The sequence below is a fragment of the Canis aureus genome, chromosome 27 (genome assembly GCF_053574225.1).
Source record: "Canis aureus isolate CA01 chromosome 27, VMU_Caureus_v.1.0, whole genome shotgun sequence".
In the NCBI taxonomy this organism is placed as follows: Eukaryota; Metazoa; Chordata; class Mammalia; order Carnivora; family Canidae; genus Canis; species Canis aureus.
The window spans coordinates 14383374-14410136 of record NC_135637.1 but is presented as its reverse complement, the minus strand read 5'-3'; positions in this window follow the sequence as shown (position 1 = coordinate 14410136).

Below are 26763 nucleotides of genomic sequence, written 5' to 3'. Positions count from 1 at the left end.
GCATTTAAACCCTGACATCACCATTTGCATGCTGTGTGATCTTGGGCAAGCTACCTGACCTCTCTGAACCTCCATATTAGTATGTGGGAAATGGATGTGGAGGGACCTACTTTGCAGGGCTAAGGCAAATTCCAAAAGATCATGAACATAAAAACATCCAGCACAAGGCAAGTGTGCAGAACATGAGATCTGTAATTACACCCAGGCGCTGTGCTAGCTCCAACACGTGCATTAGCTCATTATTTTCATGACCCCTTTACCCTCAACTCCCAAGCCTGCCTCCTGCTGTCTGCCTCCTTGTCTTTTACTGGGGCATTCTCCCCATTTCTGAGAAGAGCAGACTGAGGAGGTGGCTTGCCCAAGGTCAGCGGCCCCGCCAGGGCTCAATTGTTCTTCCCAGGGCCCGGACTGGACTCCTCTGGCGTGAAGTCTTCCCAAACAAGGAGAGAATAAAGAGCTTTCTGTCCACACTAGAAGAAAAACAAACCCCCACCGCCCTCCATTCCCCGCTACGGAAATGATGGATTTCTGTTATTGTTGTTGTTGAAATCACTACCAGGGGAAATAGATCAAGGGACATTTTGCCGGCAAGAGAGCTCACTGTGTCACCGAGGAGAATGCACGTCTCCGCCACACTGCATTGCCTTCCCCCCCTCCGCACGCTCCTTTTCCTCTCCGCCAGGCTCAGGGTGGGGGCAGGACTGTGCCCGCGGTGACCAGGCCGGTGGCCCTGGACGGAGGAGAGCCAGTGAGGCCACAGCAGGGGGGCGCAGGGCCATCTTAGCTTGGCATCTCCTCGCTTCCCTCCCTCCTACGTGGATCTGGGGTGGGGGGTCAGCCAGTTGAATATTTAGTCTGACTTCCCCCTCATGTAGGTAGTGGTAGATGGCGACTTCAGATGAGGAGGACACGAGGAAATGTGGTCTACAGGGACAGCTCCCCTGGAAACAGGTCTGTGTTCCGTCAGAAAAGCAACCACACATCCCACATCCTCGGGACTATTTTGGTTTCAAAGGTTCGCTATTGCTGTCCCTATAAGAGACATACACTCCAGTATCCATAGAGAATATCTGAAACCCACTGGAAGTGGGGGCCTTCATACACTGGTTCTGCGCTAGTGTAGACAGATCTACAGTGGCTCATCTGCTTTGCCTATTTCTGTCCTGGCCCACCTTCACCATCTGCCCGAAAGATGCATGTGCATCTGGCCTCTGGATATTCCCACCAGCTTCCCGTGCCCCTCCCCTCAAGCCTCAAGCCAGGGAGTGGAAAGAACAAGGGTTTTGCACTCTGTTTAAATGCCAACACACCGAATTACCCTCTGTGACTTTGGGATAGTTTTTTAAATCTCCATGAGCCTCGGTTTTTCCATCTGTAAAACTGGATCATCTACCCCCAAGAGTTAGAGGGGGAAATAGAATAATCATGTATATTAGATACCCAGAAAATAATAAGTTAACACTTATTGAAGTGTGGGGCACCTGGGTGGCTCGGTGGTGGAGTGTCTGACTTTGGCTCAGGTCATGATCCCAGGATCTTGGGATCGAGTCTCCCAGGTATGGGAGACTCCCCAGAGGAGCCTGCTTCTCCCTCTGCCTGTATCTCTGCCTCTCTCTGTGTGTCTTTCATGAATAAATAAATAAAATCTTTTTTAAAAATCACATTTATTGAAGTGAGCCAGCAATTGTTCTAAATATGGATTAATTTATTTAATCTTTGCAAGAATCCTAGGAAGAAGGTACTACTATCACCTGAATTTTCCAGAAATTGAGGTGCACAAAGATAAGGCAATAGGCTGAGGTCATGCAGCTGAAGTATGCATAGCTGGGATTCAAACCCAGACAGCCTGGCTGCAGACCCAGAGCTCTCAACCAGTGTGCCCTCTTCTCACACAGCAGGCGTTCAATAAAGGCTGGTTCATTTATTTCTTCTTTTTGCTTTTTTCTCCTCTTGCTCTTTGGTACCTGCTTAGGACCTGACCAAAACCCAGTCCTAAATCCAGATATTCTAAGACCCAAAGTTTTGACCTTGTGCAACACCCAGATGTTTGATTGAGCTTTTTTTTTTTTTTTCCTATTCCATTGACTGAGCCATTCGTGGTCATTGACATGGGACTGGCATGTTCAGATTTACCCTCCAGGGTCCCATTAGGTTCTAATACCTCAAGAAATGATGACCCTGGAAGCTTCCCCGGGTCACGGTTTCAGGTAGCATATCCTGTAGTAAAAGTGTGTAGGGGCAGAGGTTCCCATGGTGTCTCTCCCACTCAAAACTTTTGCTTTGGGGCAGCATTCCCTGGAGCTTTTTTTAAAAGATTTTTTCATTATTTATTTATTCATAAGAGACACAGAGAGAGGCAGAGACACAGGCAGAAGGAGAAGCAGGCTCCCTGCGAGGAGCCTGATGCGGGACTCGATCCGAGGACCCCGGGATCATGACCTGAGCCAAGGCAGATGCTTAACCACTGAGCCACCCAGGTGCCCCTCCCTGGGGCTCTTAAACCTCCCCTGTCTGATCCTTCTTTAGGCTCTCAGCAGAGAGCTTTGCTGGCTCAGCATCCCCCATGACACCCAGAAAAATGGCTTCATCGTCAAACCTTAGCAATTTCTTCTCTGGGCAACATTTTAATTCCCAATAAATCCCCGATGCCCCACATCCAGGCCAATGTGGGCCTCCATACTCCCCACCCTGCACCCTGCTGAGGCTCCAGTGTGGGCATGTGATTAGGGGTTGACCAATATCTACCACCCTGGGAGGGATGTAAATGACCTTTGAGGAGGTCCTTGGTGGGGGACAGCAGCTTGGCAGGCAAGGAGGTTTGGGTCCTGATGGGAGGTGGGGAAACATGCTTCAGAGGCAGAAAACAATCCAATCGGAGCAGGGGTTTGTGGGGGACGTGGCCGGATGGATGTCTGGAGACCCTTACAGGTCATAGGCTTGACTTGACAAAAGCAAGGAAACATTGCAGGATCTGAACAGATACCTCAGGGCTTCACTTTATGGCGATGGAAAAGCATGGGTTGCATCTGCCCCGGTGTGGCTTCCCCGGTTAGGGGACTCGCATGCAGCTGTTTTATTGGGAGGTGGTTCCAATGGGGAGGAGAGTAAGAAAATGAGAAGGGACGAGACAGAAGCAGTCAAGATACTACCAGGGCAGTTAGCTCCGTGCCCACCTGGAGCTCATCATCTGGGGAGCTCAGGAGGCTGCGTAGACTGCGCACATGCCTCGGGGCGAGTCCCGCCCATAGGATGGAAAGGCCTGAAGGCTTGTGTGCCATTGGTTGAGTGTTGCCTGTCAGCCTCCTCCTAGGGCCAGGGACTAAGAGCTGGTGGGGAGTTATCGAGCTTCCCCAAGTATGGGAAAAGGCTCAGGAGGTCTGGACGGGGCCATGTCTGCTATAATACGCACTAAATGTTCATTGAATGAGTGAATGAGTGAATGAGTAAATGAATGATGTTCTGTGTACCTGGTGCTGTGCTGGGCTCTGAAGATGCAACAGTAACTTAGAACCCTACAGCCTCCTGCGAGTAGGGAAGGCTCTCTCTCTCTCTCTCTCTCTCTCTCTCACACACACACACACACACACACACACACCAATCATGACATATTCAAGCACAAAGGCCCTCAGGAGACATTCACTCATTTTTAGTCACAGGTCCTTGTAGAGGATTAGTGTTATCATTGTTTCCCAAAGAACATCCCAGGGAACCCTACTCCTGGGAGATGTTTTGATGGGGAGTAAAAGAATGCTGTGGTCTTACCACGTGGGTTATATGTACACACTGTATTCATGATGCCCAGGACATGGTAAAGGCTCTGATAAATCTTGCGGGAAAGAAAATGGTTTCACTTTGTTTGACCCAGGGTCTGTCAAACATTTGACGTATTTATCCTCCAAAGTTCAAATTCGATCCAGCAAAACTGGGCCAAGCAGGTCACTAGAATCTTAACCCTCCTGAGCTGCAGGAAGATCACATACAACACTATCCAATCAAACTTTCTGCAGTGAGAGAAATGTGCTATGTCTGGCCTATCCAATGTGGCAGCCACATGGAGCTCTTTAGCACTTGAGATGTGGCTACGGGGACTAAGGAACTAAATTTTTTAATTTTACTTAATTTAACCTGAAACAACTATATGTGGTTAGTCGCTAACTTACTGAACAGAATAACTACATTGTCTAATCTTTGCCTGGTGCATAGTTCCCCCATTGAGACTGAGCCAGCCAGGCACAGTGACTGGCACAGAAGGAGCCCTCCATAAATCATGGTCTCCCTCCATTTATTGAGTGCTTACTGTATGCCAGGCATCGCATCAATAGCTTGATTTAATCCTCCAGCAGCCAAGGGACAATCTACTTTTCAGATGAGGAAACTGAGAGAGGGAGACACTAGATGATGAGCTCCAAGTCCCACAACCAAGCAGTAATGGGTCCAGGATTTGACCTGGTTCTATCTGACTCTTAGGTCCAGCCCAGACTGGCTTCTAGAACAGTCTTAGAACCAGCTCCAGGCCCCTCAAGGGGGCATGTCCAGGCTAAGAAGGCACCATTAAATGCTTGCTGACCATGTGGTGAGCGTTGGACTGGACCCCAAGTAGTCAGGGAGGCAGGGAGCTGCAAGGGTCCCAGGAGCACCCCCTGGGGGAGATCCCCATCTACTGGGAGGCTGCAGGCGACTAGATGGTTCTCCACCACACAGCAAGATAAGAGCCCAGAGAAGAACCATCTCCCCATCTCCTCCCCATCACCCCTGCCCAGCCTGGCCCAGCCCCCAGCCTCACAAAGCCATGGGGAGGCCCCCCTCCCCCGATGGCCGGCCGGCCAGCTTCTCGTGCCCAGCGAGCCAGGGTACATGATCTCATACCTTTCATCCCTTGCCGGGTTCAGATAAATCTCCCCCCTCCTCTCCCTCCACAGCTGAAAGTCGGCAGGTCTAGCTAGGGTTTCTCCCACTTATGCAGCTCATGAATATTTAACAGCATCTGCCGTGGAGGCGATAAAGCCCTACCAATCCTTGACAAATATGGCCTAATCTTTTCAATTTCGGGGTGCAAATATGCCTTCTGAGTCCTGTTTGTCACCTAGATTAATGGCCCAGGGTCCCATAATCCTTTGGTGCTAATTCAAGTGGTGGCTGGCCGGCGTGTGCCTGCCAGGGGGATGCTGGGATACACACACACACACACACACACGCAGAGTGATTAGTCATGTGCGGATTACTTGTAGCATGTGTGCGTGTGTGGCCATCACATGTGCAGCCTGTGTACATAGATCTGTATGTATAGCTTGTGCTTTCATGTGTCATGACTGTTCACAAGTGTGGGGGTGTATGCTTCCAGGGGGAGTTATGTCTGTGCCTGTGCATGTGTGTGCATGCGTGTGCTTTGCTGCCTTCATACACTACTACTCTAGTATAGACAGAAATCCACAGTGGATTATCTCCTTTGCTGTCTCTCATTTGAGTGTGTCTGTCCACCCCACCCCCCCTGCTGCCCCCTGTGCGTGTCTCTCTCAGCAAACTTTCAACATTTCACCAAAAGCTTGTGCTGAGAACACATGGGGCTCGCCCTCTCCATAGTCTTTTTCCCTTGGTCTATTCTCAGCCCAGCAGGAAGGAGCTGGGGAGAGAGAGGTGTGAGTTCCTTCCCTAGAGCCCAGTTGAGCCACCAAGAAAGATCCAATTCTTCCCCTTGGGTCATTAGCCTCTGCACCGCTCACCTGTGAGGACAGTGGCGAGTCAGGGAAGTAGCAGCATGGCAGGCAGATGGGACAGCCTCGTCCAGGATGAGGCCGGGAAGGAGGGAGCAAGTGCTCCCTGGGGACCCATGTAGGATGCCCAGCCTCACAGCACTTAAAACAAACCTATGTTCAAACATAAGGATAAAAGCGTCCCAGCCCAAGATAGAAGCAAGTCTCTATCCCCTTGCTTGGACACTCTTGGATAAGAGTGTCCCCTTCACTCCTTGGACAATAATTCGCTAGCACCGAATAGAGAATTTGTGCAGAGCACGCCCTTTGTGCCTGGCCTTGTTCCATGCTGAGGACATTGACCTTGAAAACGATGGGGAAGAGAACCTAGAACCTAGATGCAAGGTTCTAACTTCTGGGGCAGGAAAAGTAGGGGATTCGGTAGGAGCTCCCAGCCTTTAGCAGGAACACACTTCTGAAAAATACAAGAGCTTTGTCAGCAAATTTAATGCTACCAGAACATACCTGAGAGGGGAGTGAGGCCCGTGAAGTGGGCTCAGTGGTTATCGGTGTTGGCACTGGATGTAGATGGGCCATATTTGAATTCTTGCTCAGATACTCATAAGCTACGTGACCATGAGCAAACCATTCGCCTCTCTCCCCAGCTCAGTTTCCCCAGGTGTTAATAGGGATAAGAACCAGCCCAGTTGCTGCTGGGGGAAGGTTGTGAGGATGACATGGCCAACCAAGGGCTTGTGATCATTAGCTCTCATTGTTGTTGTTATACTATTATTACCTAAAGGCTGTGCTGGTGGTGTTCTCTCCTCCACTTCACCCTGTCCTCCCTCAAGGCTAGAGAAATGCCAAGACTTAGGGCTGCTTAAGGAGTTTGGCCCACAAACATCTCTCCTATGTCCCAGCCAGCGGAGAAGAGAGACCATTTCCAGACCCTCATCCCATTTGCTTATTTTCTAAAAGATTTTATTTATCTATTCACGAGAGACACACAGAGAGAGGCAGAGGGAGAGGCAGGCTCTCTGCAGAGAGCCCGATGCAGGACTCAATCCCAGGACCCCAAGATCACTGTCTGAGCCAAAGGCAGCTGCTCAACCACTGAGCCACCCAAGTGCTCCCCTTCTCCCACTTGTAAGAAAAGTTTGGATCGAGAAACCCTTGCGCCTTTGCAACAACCCGCCTCCCAGTAACGGCTTCTTCCAGTCATCCCAGCACATCCACCCCAGCACAAACAGGTCCTTTTCTCCATCACAGACCGGAGAGCCCCACTAGGAGTCTCAGACTCCCAGGATACAGGGGTTCAGGGGACTCAGGAAGTGGCCATAACCACAGTGAACAATGCTACTGCTCTAGGAGCTGGGAGAAATCCCTTTGACCTCAAGCAAGAAGCCTCCACAATACCACCTTGAAGGATGAGGGTTAGAAGTATGTTTCTCAACCTTTTTATAAAAAAATAAAATAAAAAGATTTTATTTATTTATTTGCCAGAGAGAGCACAAGTAGGAGGCGCTGCAGGCAGAGGGAGAGGTCAAGAAGCAGACTCCCGCTGAGCAGGGAACCCAGGACCCCGGGATCATGACCTGAGCCCAAGGCAGATGCTTCACCCACTGAGCCACCCAGGTGCCCCTCAGGCTTTTGATAAATTTGAAAACCTCCTTCCTCCCCATAAACAGCCGCCCATAAACAGGTGAGAATTCCTGCTCTGCCACCCATGCATCCCCACAAACCAAAGAGATTCTGTTCACCCCTATATCTGGTAGTTTGTGCCATGAAAACAACAGGCTCAATTCTTTTCCCAAATGCTACTAATTTCTCAAACTGTACCCACCCTGCTCAGGCATTCTCACTAGCAACCAATCCACTCACATCCTGAATCAACAATCTCTAAGTTTGCATATCATATCCTGGAGGACAGAAACCAAGGCTGGAGGAGCTCTGAGGGACACTCTGGGTATCCGCCCTGGAACTTTGAGAATGTCTCAAAGAATATACCAAAGAAAGCCAGAATATGGAAGCAATCTTTGTTTATTATTGAGGACAGGCGGCTTTGATGTTGCAAGATTAGAGCACAGTGGTTATGGCAGTCCGTCCCCGAGGTGGCCACCTCGAGATGGCCCAGATATGCCCTGCCTTCTGGTGCTCATGGTTTGAGCACCCCTTGAGACTGGGCTGAACCTAGTGACCCATTTGTAGTGAATAGAATTGGCAAAAGATATGTCATTTCCAAGATTAGTTTGGGAAAAGACTGGTTTCTGTTTTCTCCTTCTCTTAGATCTCTCACTTTGGGGGAAGCAGGCTGCCCTATTTCGAACAGTGTGTGGAGAGGCCCATGTGACAAGAAACTAATGTCTCCAGCCAACAGCCAAAAAGAAACAGAGACCTGCCAGTAGCCACATGAGGGAGCTTAGAAGTGGAGCCTCCCCCAGTTGACCCTTGAGAGTCAACCATGGCCCAGAACAACACCTTGATTTCAGCTTGCAAGGGTCCCTGAGCCAGAAACCCCAGCTAAGCCCACTCTCAGATTCCTGACCCTCAGAAACTATGAAGTAATAAATGATCATTGTTTCAAGCCATGAAGTTTGCAGGAATCTGTTACACAGAAACAGATAACTAATACAGGGGTTGACCATGGACCACCAAACCAGCCTGCCTAGGTTCAAATCCTGGATCTGCCATTTTCTTGTTGTGTAAACTTAGAAAAATCACTTCAACTCTTGATGACTCCGTTTCCTTGTCTGTAAAGAGGGCATAATAACAGTACCTTACCTCAGAGGGCTATTGCAAGGATTAAATGTACTAATATACATAAGGCATTTGGTACACAGAAAGCTTCTATAATGATTGGCATGACTCATATCCTAAGTCTCAGGTAGCTCAGGTGACATATGGAGACAAGAGACCTGGGGAAGGCCCCATCCAAACCAGCAGTCTTCAGGACAAACTTATTACCTGTACCACATCTGAAACACCCTCTAGTAACAACTAACTTATGGTTCCAGACTTAGCCATGTACACCACATGGATCTCAGCATCAATCCTGACAACAGTCCTAAGAGACAGGCACTGTGGTAGATCATTTCCAAATGGCCACCACCAATCCCTTCCCTCCCTGTACACCTGCACTGCCCTTCTCATTGGGAGGTGAGTCTCTCCCCAGGCTTGCCTTCTGACTTGCTTTGATTCATGGAATGCAACAGAAAGGATGTTCTGAGATTTTTCGAGTGCAGATCTTAACAAGACTGAGAGCTTCCCACTTTTTCCTCTTTGAAGCCAGATTCCATGTGAGAATATGTCTGACAACCCTGCGGCCACCATGTTGCGAGGAAGCCCAAGCCAGCCATTATGAGCCACAGGTCCCATAAAGGGGGCACCAAGGTACCAGATGAGTAAATGAAACCTTCTTAGACATTCCTGTGTAGTCCAGCTGCCATACAAATGCCACGTGAGTGACCTCAGTAGATGCCACATTGGACAGAACTGCCCAGCTGAGCCTGGCTAATCTACAGAATTGTGATAAATAATAAATTGTTGTTTAAAGTCACTAAATTTGCAGGCGGTTTCTCTTACGGCAATAAATATCCAAAACAGGAACTGATGTTTTATTTTCTATTGTACAGATGGGTAAACTGAGGCTCAGAGAAATGAAATCACTTGGCCAAAGCACCATAGCCACTGGTGACGGTACCAGAATTTGACTCTAGAAAGTCTGACTCTTACAAATCTAATCACTATGTTATATAACCCCAAGGCCAAGCACGAATTGCTCCTCCTTCAGGAGGCCTTCCTAGCTTACTCTGAGGGTGCTTGTCATGAAGAACAGGCTTTGGCCATCCTAGATTATATGTATCTCTGTGACATTATTCCAGGACAGTGAATTCTTGATCTGAACCCCCTGCACACGGTAGGTGCTCAGAAAGTATAGGTTGGGTTGATTTATAATGCATTTTATAATGTTCCAACCCCCTTCTTTCCTGTTGCCCATTTGGCCATCACCAAAACTCAAAGGAGGCACAGGACAAGGAGAGAAGGCCTTTCTGAGCTGATGAGGAACGTCAGCCAGAATCACAAAACAAGTGAATGGCCGAGCTGGGCCTGGAGCCTGTGTTTGCCAAATCCCAGGCCACTGGCCAAAGGATGCAAACAGATGATTCCAACAAAGAAAAGACAAATGACCTGGCATGTGGGCAATGTGTAGCCCATGGTTTCTCAATCTTGGCACATTTTGGGCCAGCTCATTTTTTGTTGTTGTTGTGGGAGGCTATACTATGAATTGTAGGATATTTAACAGCATCCCTGGGCTCTACCCATTAGATTTGAGTAGTATTATGCCTCCCTGTTTTGGAGACAATCAAAAATATGTTCGGAAAAAAAAAAAATATGTTCGGATATTGCCAAATGTCTCCTGGGGCTCGCATTATCACAGTTGAGAACCACTGGTACAGTCTAACTAATCCTTGAAGAAGGTCAATTAAAACTTTGAGATGACATTTATAACTCTTGTAGTATTTCAAAAAATCATAACCACCAATGCTTGCAATGTTGCTAGTAAATTGTGCAAGCAAGCTTCTCTTACAGCAGGATCAATTGGTAAAAGCTTGTGGCAATCCATCTGTAGCAACAAACATGGACATGTGTATGTCATTCAGTGTAGTAAACCCATATATCAGTCAGGGTCTTTAAAATAGAATTCTTCCCAGGGCGCCTGGGTAGCTCACTTGGGTGAGCATCTGATTCTTGGTTTCAGTTCAGGTCATGGTCTTGGGTCATAATATTGAGCCCCATGACAGGCTCCGTGCTTAGCTCAGAGCCTGCTTGGGATTCTTTCCACCTCCCTCTGTCTACCTATATGCTTTTCCCCCTGCTTGTTCTCTCTCTCTCTCTCTCTCTCTAATAAAATAAATAACATCTTTAAAATATATATAATTCTTTTCAAGAGCATTCAAATAAAAAGATTCTAATGAAAGGGGATGGAGATGTGAGGAGAATAAAGAGAACCAACCAGAGGTTGAGGGACCCAGAGACTGGCAACAGTGGGGCGCTGTCCCTCCCCCAGTGCTGAAGAGGAAGAAATAGTGCTAGGCAAGTTCTGAGAGTGCTTGAGGAGAGATCATGGGACCTGTAATCTGGAGGAACATCCATGATCCAAGACACAGTGCAGAAGCAAGGAGGGGGTGGGAAAAATACCCCAACCTCTCTCTCCTCTTGTCTCCAATCTCCTGCTGGAGCCTTCCTTTGGTCAAGCCCAACGTAAGACAAAAAGCAAGGGAGCCTAGGAAGTCAATTCAGCAAAGGGCAGTCTCCTGCGGTGCCAAGCATGGCAAAGGAAGGGAGAGAATAAATGGGGCCAACAGGTAACTAGCACCTCCCACTCGATGCATTAAGCCCTCCCTTGAAAATTTATTCTAAGAAAAACAATTCTTCGAAAGCTAAAAGATAGGTGCACAAAGATGTTCATGCAGTATTATATATAATTCTCTAAATTTACATGGGAAACAAAAAGCTCACAATCCAATGTTCTATCATATAACCTGCCCCCCCTTTCCCTCCTCCACCCTGCCTGGACAGCTCTGCTCCAGAAAGAGGCTCCATCCCTTGCCCCACTTGCTCCTGGCATTTCTGAGACCTGGGAGGGAAGTGGAGACTTACTTAATTTTGATTCCAGAGTTTCGTCTCTGGGATGTTTTCCCAAGGCTGCTGCATGTAGATCAAGACCATGTGTGTTTCTGGAGGGCTGAGAAACTTTCCAAGGAATGATCTCCTGCTGAATGGTTGCCAGAACGGAGCAAGGTAGAGAGGGGAACAAAAGCTGGGGTCTCTGGTTCGCTCCATTCTCTCCAGGACATCCATTGAGCAGAGACAAAGCAGACAAATTGCCCCAGCTCCACAGTGCCAAACATGCCTTAGCTTTGGGAAGTAGAAGCCCATCCATGATGGGGGAGGCACCTCTCTCCCTCCTGGAAGATGCTGCATATCTTGGCTGCAAAACCAGGGCAGGCATACCCCTGACAGTACCGGGCTGGTACTCCATGCCCCATCACATACACTGTCTCTCTAAGCTTCATCCTGGCCTTAGGAGGTTTGTTAATATACCTGCCTTATGGATGAGGGAAGGAGGCTGAGAGAGGTTAGGTCACAGCCCAAGGACACACAGCTAGAAAGTGGCAGAACTGGGCCTTCATTGCCAGGCCATATGCTCTTAACCTCTGAGGTCTCCATACTCCCCCTCAATTCCTCCCTCATTTTCCCCTGCCCTACTCTCCACTGGCTGATCATCCATCCATGTTTGGGCTGGCAGAGAGAAAGAAATAATTACTCAGTGTACCCCAACTTTGTGGCAAATACTATCAATATTATCAATCCCAACTTTGTGGCAAATACTATCAATATTATCAATCCCAAACTTCCCTGTTGACCCTGTAACCATAGGTCCTCCATTTCCCAAACCTGTCTCCCTCACACCATAGCCTATTTCTTTCAGAAAATAGTTGAAAGTAACCAAATTTCATTGCTCCCATTTATATCCATAATGATTCCATAAATATAATAGCAACATTATTTAGAAAGCTATTTTTCTTGTTACAAATCATTACTTTTGCTTAGCAGATAAGCACCCACTATACACAAGCCCCTGTGGAAACTAGCTAGACAAAGTCTCTAACCTCATGGAATTGATGGCAAGTTGGGGTTGGGAGAGAAAGGAAATAAATTACTATGGAATATGTACTTCTAGTGAGAAAGGGACAAGATACTTTGAGTGATACTAATAAAAGAAGCTTAGTTAGAGAGAGAAGTCAGAGAGGACTCCCTGAGAGGCTGACGTCTCAACTGAAAAAAAAGTGAGGATTAGTCAACTTTTTCAAGAACCATGGGAAGAGCATTCAAAGGCAAGGGAAGAGTAGGTGCAAAGGCCCTGAGGCCGAAAACAGTTTAATATGCTTAGAGGAATGGAGAGAAGGCCAATGTGACTGGAGCAATCAAATTTACACCCCTTTGATTTGCTCATACATTGTGATCAGTTGCAAAAATGGACACAAAATCTTTGCTGCCCTCCCACCAAGAGATGGAGTCTATTTCTCCCCACTCTCTCTTAAATCTAGACTTGGCTGTGTGACATGCTTTGGCCAATGAGACCTTAGTAAATATGACGCAAACAGAGATTTTTAAAAGTGCTTGTGCATTAGGGTTTGCTGTATAGTAATGTACTTTGGAATCCTGAGGTCACTATGTAAAGAATCCCAGGGAGGCCTGCCAGGAAGTGAGAGACCACATGGAGCAGTGACGAACACCTAGCTGAGATCCTTTGCATCATCACACACCCTCTTAGCCACCAGAAATGTGAGTGAGGCCATCCTAGACCATCCAGCCCCAGTGGAGCTAAAACAAACCAGAAAAGCTACTGTAGCCATCCAGCCATTCCAGCCAACCCACAGAATCAAGAGCTAAATAAAATTGATGTTTTAAGCCACTGCGTTTTGGGGAAACTTGTTACATGGCAAATGTTAACTGCTATGCCCACCTCATCCACAACCAGGGCTACCTTTTTTTCTTCTTTTTCTTGGAATAATTCTTCACAAAGGAAGTTTTCACCAGTAACAAGATTCCCTGAGCAGAATACAGAGGTGATGAAATGAGTGCTAGGTGGTTGCTGGGCTCACTCAGAACCTGAATGATGCTCACTTATATGCATGTGAGATTTAAATTCCTACTTTGATTAAATTACAAATCACTACTTGTGTTGTGCAAAGGCCCCAGATCGCTTACTGGACTCTGATTCCCGGGATCCAATCTTTTAAGCACCTACTATGTGCCTGTTACAGTAAGCCACTCTAGAGATATAGAAAAAGCAAACAATACTCAATCTTTGCCTTCAAGGATTTGAGACTAATTCATAGGGTGGGGTGGGAGGATTAGGGGATAGAGCAAAGCATTTTAAAGAAACCTCAAAAAGAAAAAAAAAGAAACCTCAAACTGGTAGTTCAAGAGCTGAATTTTGTATTATGTTTAGATGACATAGTGTTTAAAATATAATAATTTTTAATCCTTTCAGTGGGCCATGCTATCCCAGATATATTCTGTTTGTCCCCTCAGGTCCATCCTGCACTTTTTTTCTATCCTGTCCTGGTCCCAGGAAGCTGATCCATGTGGGCTCACTAGTGGGCTCCCTTCCCTCTGGTTTACAGATGGAGTTAGCCAAGGGGAGACAGCAACAGGAGACTGCAGGGTGAGAAAAGTGTGAGGCTTTCCCCTGGATCCCTGCCCCTGCAGTCTCCCTGCTCATCACTCTGGCCTGGGAGTGATTTCTCCTCTATCCCTTTGGTTCCTCTCCACCCTCCCCACACCTTTGTAATTTGCCCCTTGTAAATAAACCCTGTTGGATTATCCAAACTTGAGGATGCCATCTATTTCCTCTGGGGACACTGTTGGACCTCTGTTGGGATTCTTAAACTCTCTCCCATTTGCCACAGTCCCCACCACTCCTTATTGCCCCAGGAGAGCCTGGGGCCTCCATATATTACCTGCCTGGCTGCTCTGTTCATCTCAGTTTGAGACTCTTCAGACATAAATTAAGCTAAATCCCGAGATAAGAGGGATTCCATTTGAATGGGAGGAGTCAGAAGAGACCTGAATGGGGAGAGGGTGGGGGTTGGATAGGATCTGCAAAGGGGAGGAAGAGAGTGTCAGTCACCACATGGAGGCATCAATCTCCTCTCCCCAGGCTCAATGTCCAAGACCAGTGAGAGCTGAGGGTCTCTCTCCTTTGCTGGGGGCCCTCCAGGGTCTGGGATGAATAGGACCCAGTCCCAAAGATACAGCCTTGGGGAGCCCCCTGCTCCCCCAGCCCACACTAGCACTGAGCATTTGAACTCAGTGCACACCTGAGTAGAAGAAACAGGGCCTCTGTGATTGAGAAAACAAATCAACAAAAGGGCCGGCGGTCCTCCAGCTCTCCTCCTCGCCTCCCTGCTCACTCCCTCAGGTCTCCCCTTCCAGGACTCCCCTCAGAGGCTTCTACATCCTCTTGCACCCTTTCTGACCTTCTTTCTCCCATTCCCTTCCTTGCCCTGGACCCCTTCCCAATCCTCTTTTGAATACCTCTGCCTTCTCTCTTACTCACCCCTTCCCTCCCCTTCCAACCACTATTCATTTCCTTCCCCGGGACCTTTCCTCCCTGTCTTCCGTCTTTCTCCTATTTTCTCCCCTCTGCCTCTCCTCATCCTCCTCCCTCTCCATGCCCATCCAGGCCTCTGAGCCCCCCTCCTCACCCCCACCCCCGCCCCATCCATCTTTCCTTCTTCCTCCCCCCCACCAGCCTGGCCTCCCTTGCTTCCTGACAGGGAGCGGTTGGAGAAAGATGGATGGAAATGACACACAGGCTCCTGCGTGACTGCCACCCGGTGATGCATTGGGAGCCGTCCTGGCTCTCTGTGGGAGCCATACAGATGAGACAGTGACCCCTTGCCGTGTGAGGTCAAGGACATCCAGGGCAGAGGGCTGGGGCCTGGGGAGGGGGGCTGGGCCAGGGTGGGCTGAGCTCTCTACAGACCTCCTCTTCCAGGGATCCAGCAGTATGCAAGGGGTCCATCAGTACCCTCTGGGCTGTGCCCCTAAAAAGAGTACAACAGCACAGAGGGACACCCAGGAGCACATGTGCACTGGGCCCAGCCTTAGACAAGCAATCAAAACTCCTGGTGCCTCAGTTTCTCCATTTGTAAAATGGTAATAATAGCACCCACTACATTGGGTTGTTGGAGGATTAAATGAATTGATCCCTGTATAGAACTTAGCCCCACACAGCTGGGGCAGGATGGGCACTCAGTAAATGTGCATCAGCATTATTATGCATAGTCCTCTCATTGAATATTGTCTGCAGAAGGACAGCACTTGGCCCGCAGAGTTGCTGTACAAGTTTAGTGGGAAACACATAGCTCGGTGCCCAGGATAGAGGGTAATAAGCACCAACATAGCTAAGTCCTCTCTGAGTATTGTTAGTCCATGGCCCTATGACTTGGGTACTTTTATTCCCATTATTCCCTCTGGGCTCAGTTTATGCACTCAGTTTATGCTCATCTTATGCACTATTGGAGATGGCTTCTCTTCCTGGATGTTGTAATTGATAAAATGTGAAGATTCTCTTCATCAGACATCAGTGCTGTGTCCAGAAGCTGCACCCCAATATAGGTGCTTACCTGAGTCTGGACGAACAAAAGTGGGCCAGATATCCAGACTTCTGGGCTGCTCTGGACCCCAGGGATATCCTTTCTCATGACATAGCCAAGCCCCCTGGCACCTGGCAAAGGGCCTGGTATTAAGAACTTGAAGACTTGCTCCTGTGGAGGAACCTGGGTAGATCCAACTCAATATTTCTTGGGGCAAGCAGAGTGAGGAGGATAACCCTAGCCAAGGGCATCACCCAACCTCGAGACCCCAGACTTCTAACTGTCTTCTTGGAAAAAGTGGTTAGCAGCCTCTCAAAGTCAATTCAGCCACAAAATAAGTAAGCCCAGGAATTGTGCTGTGGATAAGGCCCAGTCCGAACTCTCAGAAAGTAATCAACATGTGGAATTCTTGAGATGTTTTTCTCTTGCCTTTTGCCTGCTGTCCCAGGCCACATACTGCTTGCAAAATTAGAAGCTATTTAAAGTAAAGGAAAAACCTTGGGCTCTGGTATCAGACAGGACGCCATTTCCTACCCCAAGACCTTGCTCAGGCAAGGAATTCTCTGAGCCTGTTTCCTCATTTGCAAAATGGGGTTAATAATCATGCCTACCTGGCGGGGTGTGTGAGAACTTAATTCACTCATTCATTCATTCAACAAATATTTATTGAGCATCTACTATGAACCAGACACTGTTCTGGGCATTGGGGATACAGTGATAAACAAAATGTCAGAAATCCCTGTCCTCTGGTGTTTACAAACTAATGGGAGACAGACAATAAGAATACATATACACAAACACACAGACAAATGCACTTCTGCACATACACACACTGCCAGGTCACATGGTCCCTTCTCCAGCCTCTAACCTGATTGTCCTAAGCCAGCCCACAGAGAGTCAGCTAAGTTCCTAGAACTCTCCAGGGAAGAGGCAGCCCACTTCCCCATATGACCCCCTCACTTACCTTCACTCTCTAAAGAGGTCTTGCATGTTTCCACTTGCTCTCTTGCACACCTGTCTTTGCCATAAGGACTTGCCCACTGGTCCATGGAACAAGGTGAGAGATACATGGGCATGGTGTCCCTAGCCAAGGTGTCCCAGCCACATCCAAACTAGTGTAGCCTCCTTCAGCCAACCAACCCTCAGTAAGCCCAGCTGGATGAACTAAATCCCAGCCACCCATAGCAAAGTGAAATATAATAAGTTGTTGAAGCCACTGCATCTTGGGGTAGTTTGTTACACAGCATTTGCTGACAAATATAGGAGTCCTAGGAAGGCATGGGCTTTGGAGTCATTAGACTCAAACTGAAGCCTTGACACAGATTCACTGTTTATGGTTAGGCAAATTGCTTAATCTCAGGGGCCTTGTTGTCCTCATCTGTAAAGTGGGCATGATAACAGCTGCCTCACAGGGTTGCCATGACAACTAAATGGAGTGTAGAGCTCCTGGATGGAAGTAAGTACCTGCTGGATAGTGGCTGTTACTATCAGAGTCACTAGTAAGGGTGTTTCTCTCTGGATGACAAGGAGCTTTGCTTCTCCAATGCTCAGTAAATATTCACTGGTCAGTTCAGGAATGTTGCCCCCATTCTGGGAGCTGGGGCACAATGGGAAGAGACTTGGATCAAGTTAGAAATCTGGGTTTGAATCCCAGCTCCACCACTTCAAAATTAGCCTCTTCCAAAAATCCTGCTGTGTGATTCAAGCAAAGGACTTAACTTCTAAGAGCCTCAAATTGTCCATCTGTGAAATGGAAGTGACTGGACCCATTGGGGACCCGAGTGTCTTCTTGCTGATCCTGAGGTGGACAGACCGTCTGCCACACGGCACCTGCTCATGGAAAATCAATTCTTGCCCCTCTTCTGCAGCCCCATCTCCAGGGCTGAAGCCCTTTAGATGACCTCCCACCCCAGCTTTGGAGAGCTGGCTTCTCTTTTCCCTGAGCTCTGGAGTCAGACTACACAGTTTAGCCCACAGCTCCTCCTTGAGCATCTTCATGCATCTTGAGCAAACAGTATTTAGCACTTCTAAACCTCAGTCTTCCTGCCTATAAAATGGAGAGTATAAAATAAAACCATACCTTTTTTTTTTTTTTACAAAGGGAGGGGGAGAGGCTGCAGGAGTAAAACATTTAACTGACCGAGCCACCTATATGCCCCTGAACCTATATCATCTTTGAGTGTTTATTTTCATTAACCTCATACAAAAAACATGCTCAAGAAGGATTGGGATAGAGAAATAGAGAAGGGAGGAAGGGAGGGAAAGCACAGACCCCAGGGCCCACCAGAAGGCTTGTCCTCAAATTTCCACTCTTGGAATGACTGACCCCTTACCACATTTCAGATCCCAGCCCTGTGCTGTCCTCTCCGAGGGGCTGTCCCTGAGTCTCCCCACTTCCCCATGCACTGTTCTATGTGCTTCAAAAAAGCCACAATGATCTGAAAATTCATGTAATTGTTTACTGGCTCCCATAGAGGACTAGAAGCCCCTTGGAGACAGGGACTATGCCTGGCTGGCTCCCAGCTGGACCCGCAGCACCCGCCCGGCATGTGGCACATAAGTGGTCAGTAAATGCTGATTAAGCGAATGAATGAGAACAGCAGAGGTGGGAATGCCTGAGCCCTGGCCCCAGGCCACATCTCTGTCCATCTCCAGCTTCCTCCCCGCGTGCCTCCCCTCTGGAGGCGGCCCCACCAAGCCCAGCTGCCTCTCAGAAGGGTCTCTGGCTGTCTTGTTTCCTAATCAGCCACCTCATCTCCCCTCCACACTGGTGTCACACTTGTTAGAAAAGCTACGAGTCCCCACAGCCGTGTTTACCGCCGATTTGAAATTATCTATCACTCAGCCTGCCTCCTTGGTCTGCCCATCAATCTTATCACCTGTGGAAGGAGCTGGCCTGGGGGCCACTCTCCGGGTTCTCTTTTGTCTCCTGCAGGCATCAATTTTCCTCACTCCCGGCTCGCAAACCCCTCCTGTATTGAGCTGCCTGGCCTCTTCCTCTGCATTGATGGATGTTTCTGGATGGATGGGCCCCGGTCTCCCGCCTTCCTCGAGTCCCTACAGCAATGCCCCCATTGCCCACCCCCATCCAGCTGGACCTAACCTGAGGGTGAGGTCCTCGGAGCAACCCTCTGGCGCTCAGGGATAGAATGGGGCTGATTCCAGGCTGAGGGGCCTCCCAGTGGGCAATCTCTCCCATCCCCTGCCTCCTGGGAGGTGCGGTGCTGGATTTCCCGTCTGCTGGAGAAGCCCTTGCTCTAATAAAGGGGGGAGGCATATTTCCCTGGGTACCTACTGTGTTCCAAACACTTTAAATGCATCCTCTGATTTCATTTTCACCACTGTCTGGTGAAGCAGGAGCTGTTATAATTAGCCTCATGCCACAGCTGAGAACACAGGCCCAGAGAGGCAAACTGACTTACCTAAAGTGACCCAGCAGGGAGGTGGTGAGCGGGGCTTTGAATAAAAGGTGCAGCGAAGGCCCAGCTCCACCTCATCATCACCATCTTAACAAGGAAGTTCGTTCTGTTAAAACTTCAGTCCCTCTTGCTGCATCAATATGCCCATTCCCCTTAGTCCTGAGCAAGAAAGGGTTGTTAGTTTAATCATCAAGACCAGTGGTGCGCAACCAGTGGCGAGGTTGACCCCGCCGCCCCCCAGGGGACATGTGGCAATGTCAGGAGACATTTCTGGTTGTCACTACTGGGGAGGGAGTGCTACTGGCATCCAGTGGGTAGGGGCCAGGCATGCTGCCCACACGACAAAGAATCATCCAGCCCAGGGGAAAAAAAAAAAGAATCATCCAGCCCGAAATGTCAGCATTATCAGTGAGTTCTCTGTGATGATGAAATGCTCTGTATCTCTGCTGTCCAATAGGGGAGCCACAGCAACGGCAGCTCCTGAGCACTCCAAATAGGGCTCATGCAACTAAGGAACTGAACTTTGAATTTTATTTAATTAATTTAAAATTAAATAGCCACACTCTGTTGGACAGATCAGGTCCAGATCATTTTTAGCTAGGTTGATCTTTTATATTTTTTATTATTATTTTTAAGAAAGAGTGTGTGTGTGTGTGTGTGTGCAAGCACGCAAGCAAATGGGGAGGTAGAGCAGGGGCAGAGGGAGAGGGAGAGACAATCCCAAGCAGGCTCCACGCCCAACATGGAGCCCAGTGCAGGGCTCGATCTCACGACCCTGAGATGGTGACCTGTGCTGAAACCAAGAGTCAGACACTCAACCAACTGAGCCACTCAGGCATCTTAAACCTTTATGTTCTTAAAGACGGTTTCTGAAAACTGGATTGAGGGTTTGAGGAGTAAAGGAAAAAAGGACATAGAACACAAGCTCCTTGAGAGCTCTGACCTGCTTTTGACTTTTCACACCTCAGAAAGAGAGAGACAGAGAGTTGGGGAGAAAGATAAGGAAGACAGGATTAACAGAGGCAATGACATTACTTACGGGTGAACGATGGTTGACCAGACATTCGGCCTTTGTGAAAGTTCTTAGTTGTTCTGAGCCTCTGTTTGCCAACCTGTAGAATGGGATTGCTGTACTTAACTCATGGCTGTTCTGTGGTTTGTGGTTTAAGCTCACAATAACAGTCCTTAGAAGTCATCATCTCATCTCATTGTTCCCACAGCCCACTGAGGCAGAGGGGGACAGGGATTAGACAACCCAACTTAAAGTTGAGGCTACTGAGACCCATAGGTGAGCAGTGGCTTATCCAAGGTCACAAAGCCCATGGGAAGAGCAAGAATGAGAGTCTTAGTATCAGCACTTGGAGTCTAGGGTTTATGCTCTACACTCAGGCCAAGACTCCACTGACCCTAACCCAGCAATACAGAGTCTCTGGGTACCCAGAGCCAAGGCAGATGCAGAGGGGCCTACCAGCTGACACCAGCCCCAGAGCACGGATGGAGCATTTCACATGTGCTAGCTTATTTACTCCTCACGACAGCCCAGGGAAGGGGTGCTTACTACTAAAGAAGTTGTCAAGGCACAGAGAGAGAGGTGTAGTACTTGCCCACAGCCACACAGCTTGTCAATGATGAGCTTTGAGACTCAGCCCCACACCTGCTCCAGACACCTGGTTCCAGGCATTTCTGTGCTATGGGATCCTGGGGAGACACAGGGCATCAAGAGAGGTCTGAGGTAGGCCAGACTTAAAAGGGGGCTTGTCGAGGTTCGGCTCAGAGTGGACACAGCGATTTGAATGTTGAAGCTGAATATGGAGGGCTAGACACTCGAGGGAAAGACTAACAGAGACAGTCCCAAGATGCCGCCACACAAAACCCAAAGACACGAAGCTCCTTGGAAATACAGAAGCCTGAAAACAATATCGGAACTAGTTGCACGACCCCACTCTGAAGGGAGGTGCACAGCTGGCCACTGTGGATCAGGGAAGGCTTCCTGGAGGAGGAGGCTTCAACTGGATCTTGGAAAAAGGAAGAGGCACCCTTCAGCAGAGCCACAGTAAGCCCAAGTAAGGGAATGGTGCACTGTAGTCAGAGAACCCACATTCTTGTCCTGGTTTGAGCATCTGTGGGCTCCTCACCTTCTCTGAATCTGCGTTCCCTCATCCTAACCTGCGACTAACCATTACGTCTCTCCTGCAATGCCATCATGCAGAATAATGGGTATGAAAGGCTTCGGGAGTTATAGTACAGTCTGGAAATGAGTTTAAGGACACAGGGGAACAGACATGGGCTCAAATTCAGACTCTGCCACATATAAGCTGTGTGACCCAGCAGGTCCCTGAGCCTCTCTCAGCCTCAGTTTGCTTCCCTGTAAATCAGGAACGCTCAGAATGTCACTCTTGCAGTGATTAAATGAGATAATGCAACACAGGCAAAATGGCTGTCGAGGTATAAGCACTCAATACACATCGGCCATTCCTATTTCACTTCACAAGCACCTGTTCTGTGGCTGGCACTCTTCAAAGTGCTTTACTCATTCTATATTCACAACTCATTTGATCCTGAAACAGCCCTGTGAGATGGTGTATCAATCAGGATCTGAGCAGGAAAATAGACACCTCTTTAAGTATGAACACAGGGGGAAGGTAAGGCCAGGAATTGGTTACGAGCCAGCATTTCTACCCCTAGGCTGGCTGAAGGGGCAGAGGGATGAAGTGATGCTTCTAGAGCCCAGCAGCTGGGAGTCTTCTGACAATCATCTAATGGAAGCTGGAATCACAGCTGAAGACCCTCCAGGAGGACAGGAGGCTGCTACCACGGAAACTCCCCAAGGCAGGGAGAGAGAAGTACCTAGGCTTTTCCCTTCCTCCTGACTCCCATTGGTGGAACCCAGCTGATGCAGAGGAGCTTGGGCTCGAACAGACGGGGTGGGGGGTGGGGGGTGGAGCCAGGAAAAGTTCCGAGGGCAAGAGGCCCAGACCAGCACAAGTAGAGACCATCATTAGTCCCATCACACTGAGATGCAGACAAATCAAGCAACTTGCATAGGCTCCTCTTAACCCAATCTGAGTCTGTGCTCATAACCCCTATAGGGTGGCACCTTCAGGATATCGATTTTATAGACACCAGAGTTGACTGGAGCCCTCCTTCTGGGGTGCCCGGGCCAAACTAAGAGGGTGGATGTCCCACTGGAAAGAAACCAGGCGCCTATCCTGAAGGCAGGTGGAGGGCCGGGATTTGACCTGCAGGAGGACAGTGCCTGAGCGACCAGGAGAGGAGACAGCCACCTTCTCCAGAACCGCATTAGCAGCAATTTCCCGAGGTGACGGGGACGGGAATCGCCGGCCCGAATGTTGCCCATTTGTAATCGCAAAGCAAGCATTTTTCCACCTCTTAATGGGGGACCCAACCAATCCGCGAGACACCCTATTTCTCTTTGTCTTCCCCTGCCAAGTCAGCAGGCTGACTGATCTCCCCCGGGTGATTAATTTTCCCCTTGACACCCTGGGGAATGAGACATTTGTCCCAAGGGTAGAGAGACAAAGAGGCAGGTCTGAAGTGCAGGAGGGCAGCGGGGCAGCCCAGGCCTGGCCCACTGTCCCAGGCACCTCGCCCCTTGCAGGCTAGGGCAGAGGGCAAGCTGGCTGGGGAGCAGGGTCTGCAGGCTTAGGGGTCTGGGCAAGAGTGCAGCCACCTAGGGGCTAGCTAAAGGGAACAGTGGAGGCAGAAGAGAAAGCCCAGCCACAAGGACCAGTGGATGCCAAAATCTCACTGCAGGGATGAAATGGGATCTCGCTGGACACAGCCACTCAGGCCGGGGTTTTAACAGCTTCATGGGCTATAGTGTGTTCCGAATTGCCAAAGTTCTGGATCAAACCAATGAGGGGAAATGGGGCAGGGAGTATATAGAAAGCTTATTACTTCCTAATGTCATTTCTTCCTTTTCTGGAAAGAGGAGGTTGCGTACACAGTCTCTGAGAGACAAAATCTCTGGGTTCAAGTCCAGCCTCTGCCATTTGTTAGCTGTGGGATTTGGGACAAGTTTCTTCACCTCTCTGTGGCTCCGTTTCCTCATCTGTTAAATGGGTTATAATTTTGCTCCCCTCGTAGGGGTGTTAAGAAGTCCTTGGTTCTAGATCTCTAAAACCTTAGAAGACTGCCCCACACTCATGGCTGCTTAGAGGCATCTAAGCTTTTCCTCCTTACATTTATGAGGTTGGAAACAGCAAGAGCCTCCTGTACTTGAGTCATTTTCAAATGCCGCCACGCTGCAAGCATGATTCTTGAGTAGCACGCCCAATGCAATTATTTTAATACGTTCATTTCAATTGATTCTGTTTTTACTTAGATTTATTTGGGAAGAAAACTTTGCATGCTGAGCTTAAATGGGAAATCACTTACATGTCATAATGAGAAGTTAACTGGGAAAATAGATACCACAAAAAGAAGACACAGTTATTAGATTCTAGCCAATCCTTGTTGTCTGCTGAAAGATTTCCTGCCTGACCCTGCTCTCTCTTATGAAAAGGGGAGACTGGCTAGTACTGACTAGTACTAGAGTGGTATAAAGACCCAGCAGGACCTAGCTGATTATTTAACATGGGGGAATTGAAAGGATCAAAAGAAGATAGAGAAAGAAAGAAAGAAAGAAAGAAAGAAAGAAAGAAAGAAAGAAAGAAAGAAAGAAAGAAAGAAAGAAAAAGGAAGAAAGAGAGAAAGGAAGAAAGAGAAAGGAAGGAAGGAAGGAAGGAAGAAAGAAAGAAAGAAAGAAAGAAAGAAAGAAAGAAAGAAAGAAAGAAGAAAGAAAGAAAGAAAAAGAGTAACTTTCTCCCCATGAGATTTAGGGTTAGGTTCCGGAAAACCCTCTTCTGGAGCTGCAGGGATCATATCCTACCCCACCCGGTGGACCATGTCATTCTAGGAACATTCCAGCCCTGACTTTCATTTCCTTGGTACCTCTGAGTCTTGAGATGAGTGAGCCCAGCTCACTGCTAAGGTCGAGAAGCAGCAATGACTTTTCCAAACAGACTAGTGGGATCTGAACATTCAATCAAGGACTAAGGGTTTGGGTTATTTATATTTATCATCTCCACACTCTTCCATATAGGTACCTTGGAAGGAATGGTGCTGTTTACCACTGCATTGCCTCAGGAAACCTACATGTGGTCAGTGATGGTCAGGGTCAGGGTCAGGGTCTTTGGAACTCTCATATGAAAGCCATTAATGTTTGTTGAGCACCTACTATGTGCCTTGTTTAACTTATCTCTGACTTTTCCTTGGTACCTGCCACAGAGCCTGGCATGTAGACAACTGAATGTTTGTTGAAGGAATAAATGGATTAATGACTGAAATGAATTGATCAGCTGAATGGATGGATGGATGGATGGATGGATAAATGGACAGATGGATGAATGATGTAAATAATTGAAGAATAGCATAAATAACTGATGGATATAACAGGGGTTTGGTCATAAGCAAAAGAAACTCACTCTAGCTAGATTAATCAGAAAGCATAGTATTGGGCAGTTATTGAGCAACTCCCAGAAAAATTCAACCCTCCATAGTCCTTCGTTTCTTCCGAAATACACATTTGGGATCTCTCACTGTGAAATCCACGGGTTTGGGCTGCATCCCCCAAATCTCAAACACGCATGAGCGTTCTTACTTCAGATGCAGATTCATCTCTGCATCTCCTGCTCCCTACCCCCAGAATATCCCACCCCCAGATCCTTTTTGCACAAGCACATAAGACATAACCTTTGTGAAATGTGTTCGTGACAATCACAAAAGGCAGAGTTAGTCCCCCATTTTATGGATGAGCTCCTTGGATATAGGGACCCTCTCAAGTTCACCAGGGATGGTGTCTGCAAACATCAAGTCTTTCCTAGCCAGGGGCGGGGCGAGTGGAAACAGGACAGAAATGAGAGCTCGGTTTTGCACAAGCCTTTCTAATCCAAAGCAAACAAATAAAGCCAGAAAAGAGAGAACCGGGAAGCAGGCACTCCCACACATCAATGCCCACTGCCAGCTCAGGGGCTTCTAATTGCCTTAGGAACCACCTGGTCTCCATTTAGCAGAAAACTGCCCCCTTCGCTTGGCGCAGCGGCAGTGGGGGCGGTGGAGGGACGTCAGGTGCTTCTTGGCTGGGAGCTGAGAGAAGGCTGGGACTTGTGCCTTCAGCCAACCTGGGCTCCCGCCTCCATGGGACAGACCAACTGGGCCAGGCAGGAGGCTCCTCTCCTGTTGGATAGAGGGGTTCGCTCGCCACGTTGCTGGGGTTTTGTTTTCTTCCTCCTGCTCCTGGCAGGGGAGGCTGGCAGAGCTGGCTGCAAGCCCCATCCCCGGAATTTGCCATCTCAATTAGAACCCAAGATGAGCAAAACACCTGACAAGGAGAGGAGGAGGTGAGATGGAGAGAAGCAAGGATGGGAAGCCCTCTGACCATGCCTCTGGGAAGCAGAGATCCAGGGAGAGCGGAAGGCAGAGAACCTGAAAATCCTCCAGGCCTTCTTGTTGTGGAGAGGAGGCGGGGAGGGGCAAGGAGATGCAGCAGGGGGGCTGGACAAGCTCTCCATCTTTCTGACAACCATTACTAATAAGAGTTACCTTCCACTGCACACCTACTATGTACCAAGGAGGCTGCTAAAGATTTTATGTGTGTTACCTACATCTTACCTACCTGGCAATCCTTGCAAGATAAGTATTCCTTCATTCACTCCCACAAGTATTTCTTGAGCACACCTCTCCTCCATCTTGAGGATTTGCTGATCATCTTTCTAGACAGACACCATCTCACAGTCTCTGCCTTCATGGAGTTTACAGTCTAGTTGGAGGAGAAAGGCGATAGATGATAGATAGATAGATAGATAGATAGATAGATAGATAGATAATAGATAGAGATAGATAGAGATAGATAGATGATAAAAAAAAAAACAAGTATTTCAGAAGGTGACTGGGGAAGTATCTCTAAGGAAGAAGGCAACATTTGAGCAGATACCTAAATAGATTGAGGGTACCTGTGGAAGGGAAAAGAACAATCCAGGCAGAGGGAATAGCGAGTGCAAAGGCCCAGGGGTGGGAATGAGCTTGTAGATTTGAATGTCAGCTCAAGGACGAATATGGCTGGCACATAGTGAGCAAAAGGATGCATGGTAAGAGTTAAGGGCTGGAAGACAGCAGGGAGTCAACCCAGCTTCCCTTGAAAGCCATGGGAAATAAGTAGGATGTGGAGGGTTTGAGCTAGGAGTGGCATGATCTGGTTGATACTTTACAGAAACCCCTCTGGCAGTGTGTGGGAGTTGATGAGGAGCACTGTGGGAACTAGAGATGGGAGCAGGGAGGCCAGGGAGAAGCCTACTACCCTCGCACTGGAGAGAGAAGACCATCACTCAGACCCAGACAGCAGCAGTGGGATGGAGAGAAATACTTGATTTGGAATACAATTTGGAGATGGAATCAACAAATATTCTTCATTCACAAATAGGT